Source organism: Triticum dicoccoides, chromosome 5B, assembly GCF_002162155.2.
Source record: "Triticum dicoccoides isolate Atlit2015 ecotype Zavitan chromosome 5B, WEW_v2.0, whole genome shotgun sequence".
NCBI classification, from domain to species: domain Eukaryota; kingdom Viridiplantae; phylum Streptophyta; class Magnoliopsida; order Poales; family Poaceae; genus Triticum; species Triticum dicoccoides.
In genome coordinates, this window is record NC_041389.1 from 176,714,604 (window position 1) to 176,720,450 (window position 5,847).

General features: G+C 41.3%; 1 long non-coding RNA gene across 1 annotated transcript; it reads right to left on the bottom strand.

Moving 5' to 3' along the window:
• Window positions 1-930: 930 nt before the first annotated feature.
• Window positions 931-5,841, bottom strand: LOC119308005. The gene is made up of 4 exons (XR_005149720.1): window positions 5,647-5,841; window positions 2,622-2,722; window positions 1,817-1,868; window positions 931-1,282 (listed from the first exon to the last, which is right to left on the bottom strand). It is a non-coding gene; the product is annotated as an uncharacterized LOC119308005 (long non-coding RNA).
• Window positions 5,842-5,847: the final 6 nt, after the last annotated feature.

Sequence of the window (5,847 nt, forward strand, 5' to 3'; positions counted from 1 at the left end):
CAAGGGGTGGCTAGTCCTATTTATAGGCAAAGGTCCTGGGCCTCTTCCCTAATATTGAGCGGGAAGGGCGCCAACAATTGGCCATTTTGAAGGGGAACAACGGGTACACTTATCCTGACTAAAGTTGGTCCTCGTCTGCCAAAGGCTTTGGTGGTGACGCCTATTTGGGCTCCACAATGACTTCCTCCCGGCCGTTGGGCTGGTCTAGCTCTTCTTGCACCAAAACGGATGTCTTTGCTTGATGCTCTTGCCCGCGCTTGCTCCCTTTGCACCAAAGAGGAAAGGGAGGACACTGCGCTGGCTGGCGCCCGACTGGCGCCCTTGGTCGTCATGGCTTGCGTCATGGGCACCTCGCAAGGTACCCCGCCTTGAACTCTTCGCCTCCTCATGAGCCTGCCTGATGAGGCCGTGCCTAAGGAAGCTCCTTGTCGTCCGCCCCGCGAGACTTGGCCCCTCGCGAGGGTCTTGAGCTTGTGTCGATGAAGATGGGCTGTGTTGGGCCTTCTTTGAGCCACGCCACAGGCCGCAGGCAGGCAAGTCTGGGGACCCCCGTTCCAGAATGCCGACAGTACCTCCCGGGCCCATGGCACGCCCGGACTTGGCTGAGCAGAGAGGCGAAAGGGCAAGTGCGAAGCGTCGCGGGCCCTAATAGCCTGCGGCCTTGGGCACCGCGTGGCGGTTGAAATTTTCAACGAGCACTACTAGGAACATAAATTTTCAACGAGCACTTAAAAACATAAAACATTACACAAAGAGAAGCACTGAATAGTGAATGTGAAAATGACTCCCACATCCATCATATACTGGGAGCTTCCACTCAAACTTACAGTACCAGAGAGTTTGTACTTCTCAAAAATAACCACTAAAGTTCTTTTTGTGTAATAAATTTTTAGAGGTATGATATTCACAGTAAAAAATTCCACAATAATGTAACTGCAGAGGCTGTAATTGGATTTTTCTTCCGATAAACAGTGGTGCTATAAGTCACATGTTACAGCTACAACATACAAAACCAAAAATTGTACAAAACTCATACATTTCAGACCAAAGATTTTAGTGCAAAAACAGTAGAAAATTATACATGGACCGAGTCCTTGTGTTTTCTTTCTTAAGTGTCCAGATCATACCGAAAAAACATACACCTAACACATGCACTGCACACACAAGTGCAAACTCTCATAGTAGATTTTGTTTTGCGAACTCCTAGAGTTCTTGTGTTTTGAACTCCTCTGGTTGAACCTCCCATTGAAATAGAGTCTTTGCCATAATATACAATCTGCAACTGAGCATCACATGTGTGTTTAGTTTAAATTCCAGGAATTATCACTAAGGAACAGTTCAAAAGCAACCACACACAAGTTCAACAGAAGCACATGGCAAAAACTATCTACAAAAGGTAGCACAGGCACAAAAGTTTAGTACTAGTAAGCTACAATTAGACAAGTTTACAATTAACCGAAGGTAACTGGAAACATAAATATAGATGCAAGTTCCAACTTTTTTCGTGAACTGATGTGGATGAGATGTAACCCAAACCAATAGGTGATTTGCGAACTTATGAGAAATAATTCTGTTAAACACCTAGCTTCAGTACAATCATCTATGAAAAGTTATCTAGTTCCAAATTATGACCTTGAATAATAATTCTCATAAGCATTAGAACAAGCATGTAGAAGAGTGTTGAGGGCACACATAATTTTGGGGTATTTCCTCAAGCTTCTGCACTTCTTTTTAAGTAGACAAAAATGATGAAAGGAAACACACTTTGTAAGATGTACTGAAAAAGCCTAAAAAGGTGAAGTGAAATGTTTTGAACCTCCAAGAAGCCTCTCGACGAACTGAAACTTCATGTATCCCAGGAGGTTGACCTGCAGAGGAGCACGAACTAGAACATTAAGCATCAACTTCTACAACTTATATACACAGGAAACGTGAATTTCTACATCTTGTTTTGAACTTCTAGTAAAAGATCAAGTATTCATTAAACCAAACAAGGGTGATGGGAGTTGAACAAGATCCCTCAGCCTCATCTCTAAACATTACCCTTTAATCTTCCTGAACTGAATTCCTCTCATCTATGTACATTGGCAATGGACTACTCATGCACAAGGAGATGTACTGCTCTCCTGGGACAGAGGGGCGAAGTGTGTGCCTCCTGAGCTGCAGGGTCGAACTACTTCGGGTTGTGTCATTGAACGACCCGGTGTGGCGGCGGTGAACGGTATGGGAAGTGCGACGATGAAGCCCCACCGACAGTGGCAGGAGGCTCGACGCAATCGCCTAGTAGCTGCAACGGTGAACTGCTTGGGGCGGCCGGGTTGGACTGCTGGTCGCCTAATTCATTATCCAACAAATGTGCTCGCCTAATTCCAGGTACAACCTGTGAAGGTCCTAGAACATCTAATTCATTATCCAATGAATTTTCTTGCCTAATGACTTGTTTATTATCACTGACACCGATCCATTATGACGGCCTACGAAAGAAAGGTTCTTGCTTTCTTCCCTCAGGTCTGAATCAAGAGCACCCGTAGTTTAATTCAAAATAAAATGACAGTTCGAATGGAGGCACAAAGATCTTTACAGTCGGGAGCTGGAGAGGAGAAATTTTGAGCAGGGTGTACCTCACGATGGCTGGGGAAGGGGCGCTGCGATGGTACACGGCCTCGGGCGGCGGGTTTGGTGTGCATCTCCCTGTATCAGTGTTGACACTCCCTCTTGTTTCCTATCAAGAAAGAAGAATGAGGTCACCAATGGCGTTTTCAAGGGAATTAATTAGCATGCATTTCATCGACATGAGCGGCTCGCTGGATCGGTAGCTCTACAGGAGCTCATGAATACACCACGACTCCAGCAGCAAAGCCCTGAGTAGTCCACCCTCTACATCTTCCCCTTCTACTTTTGAAACCAGAAAAATGAAACAACTCGTCGGTACATGAAGAATGAGAGAAAGGAAAGTCAAAAGAACTTAAGCATCCCACAACTACTTCTGCAATTTATCCTAATCCCTTTTGCTCAGTGCTTGACATGTCCTACAATAATCAGGAAATAGAAAGGAAAGTGGTGAGAGCTTTCGGTTGAACTTTCAACGCTTTGTCTTTTGAACTTATATGACCTTATTAGTTCTTTGTTTTAAAAATTGTAAATACAATGTTCCTAATCTGAAATAAAACATTTTTTCTGGGAAAGGGAAAACAATGAGACACCGAACCCTCTCTCTAATACACACAGAACTGATGGTAGAATACATAGTGAGTTGCTAATAATGTTTTTTATTTTCCCCTTAGGAAACATGATCTTTTCTTCTTATGATATATAAAACAAAACTATCTCTCCAACACACATCGAACTATTCGCACATTTCTCTGTGGATTGAGGAAAGAATACATAGTGAAATAACATTTACTAGTACTAGTCTTGAGAAAACAAGAGCGCAAATGCCAAGCAAGGAGTTTTTGTGTTAGGTTTGAACTGATAGCCTACCTGTAAGTAAACCAAGGATCACATAATACTACCCTGGAAGATCAAAGCCAGTAAGTTACCAAGGATGAGGATTCATTTTGGTGCTGTTATGGTACTGTTACTCATACATTTCTTTATTTCAGAACTGGCAATAGAATTATGATTGTCTATTTGAGAATCGGATTCAAAACTGGCAATCTATATATCTGGAAAGAAAGGTAACACAGCAAGAATGCTTGATTATGTAATTTTTTTGCAACGAAAGCTACTATTGGAACTCATGTACCCTGTACAAGTTCGGTTCTCAAAATAAAATTAACAGTACAAGAAATAAATAATGAGAGTGCAGCTTTTGAAAATGTTGTGCTAATTCAATGCTAGGGTAGCAAAAAATAAAACATTACACATCGTACTAATTGTAGTACAAAATGGTTCTTTTTTGCACATTTTTGTGGGTTAAGTTCATATGGCCAGTAGCTATCAAGGATTCAAGTGAACTCTCAGTAAAAGTAATTGTGTACTCCTCATGTAGAAATACCTGGACTTATTGTCGCATGTGTTCTTTGTCATCCAGAACACAACAACGTTTTTCTATGCTACTCTCTCTGATCACTTAAGAATCACAAAAGGCTTGCAAACTGTGAGCTTGTACTCTCACTAATAATCAATAGGACTCTCATGTTTCTTGAGCACAGATCAACGGAAAACATCCAAAAACAAAATCTCTACTGTTTGCAAATGTTCCATAGAATATCTTATCATGAACGGACTGGTGAACTAACAGAGAATTTGTTTCCAGCAACCTTCCTAGCGGTTCAGGTTTTTTTATTTCTCGAGCTCTAATTTTTTAGCTTGCCCGACATCTAAACATGAACTAACACGATACTTCTGCTGATATTTTTCTGTCAATGAACTTCTACAATTTAGGTACTATAACTCACTGATGCTATTTACTCTTCATTTTCAAGGCATTTTCAGTACATGCCAAACATTTGTTTTTTAAACACATCCACAGGTTAAACGGATCAGTACATGATGAACAATGCCAGTTTTCAGAAGCAAAACTTGCACTAAATATGTTCAGAGAACATGAGGCTCTCATGTACTCTAGGCTACACACCAAACCTAGCTTTTACCATGATGCACCTTCTACTATGGAATGTAGACACGGAAATAAAACAATTTCTTATAAAGCTTCGTAGCCCATTCACTTCAACCTTTAGAAGAAAAACTTATTTTTTGGGAGAATAGAAGATGATTTCTAAACTGCAGTACTTACCCCAGCGCTAGAGCTCATGGGGAAGAGGAGTGGACAAAGGAAAAAACATTTATGTAGGGTGTCTGCCATGTGAATTGGCCAAGGTATTTTTTGGGCAAACCTTTCTACCTAGTTGTTCGTACTTCATATGAACTTCACAGCATTTTTTGTGCAATGAACTTGCTATCCCAGACTACTCTCTTCCCCTATCAACCTAATAAAACACTATTTTTTGGTGGAGTGCTCTAGTACCTGAACTACTCTCTTCCCACTTTGTCAAAACTCTGTTCCCGCTTTGTCAAAATTATGTACTTTTCTCGACTCTTGTATTTGAACTACTTAGAATATTTTAGTTGAACTCTTTCTAAAAGCAGTAAAACCAAGCGATGCCGTGGTAGCTAGGAACGAAAAAGAAAACAAAGAGAGCTAGCGAACATGCACTGCACCATTTCGCTTTGCCATGAGATGGCCATGGAGCTAGGCGATCTTTGATGGCCCTACAAAGGCATTACGTAACTGAATGTGCAAGAAACAGGAGAAAAAAGTTCAGTAGCGACACTGGCTCACCAGCAAAAAAAGACATATACTACAGAATGTGCCAAAAACAAGAGAACCAACATTTTGGCACTAAACTGTCACCACTCACTATTGTAAAATGTGGAAGAAACAGAAGAACCACCATCAATAAAAATGTATGTGAAGTGGAGTGTTAGTTGGAAAGATTTAATTTAGTATAACATGCATTTTATTATTTCAATATTCTAATTCAGAATTAAAATGTCCCAGGAGAGACAATTAGCAGCTCATGGCAAGACCTAAATCTGCTTGATCAGACATTATACAATTGTGCACTGAAATTCAGCTACTTAATTTTGGATAAGAATCACAATGTTGGATTTGAATGAAGATACAAATAGTATTAGACAAACCTCAGGATATAGCTCAGAGCTTCATTCGGCTAGGTATCATCAGTACACCCTCCATGTCAAGTTCTGAACTGAACATGTTTTGAAGTTGAGACAAACAAAGTCGCATTGGAGTTGACAGAGGGTGTTCATGCGCCAGGTTGTCGAGGCCGCGTTGAACAGGCAGTGGTGGCAGAGGTGAACGGTCTAGGGTGGCGGAGGTGA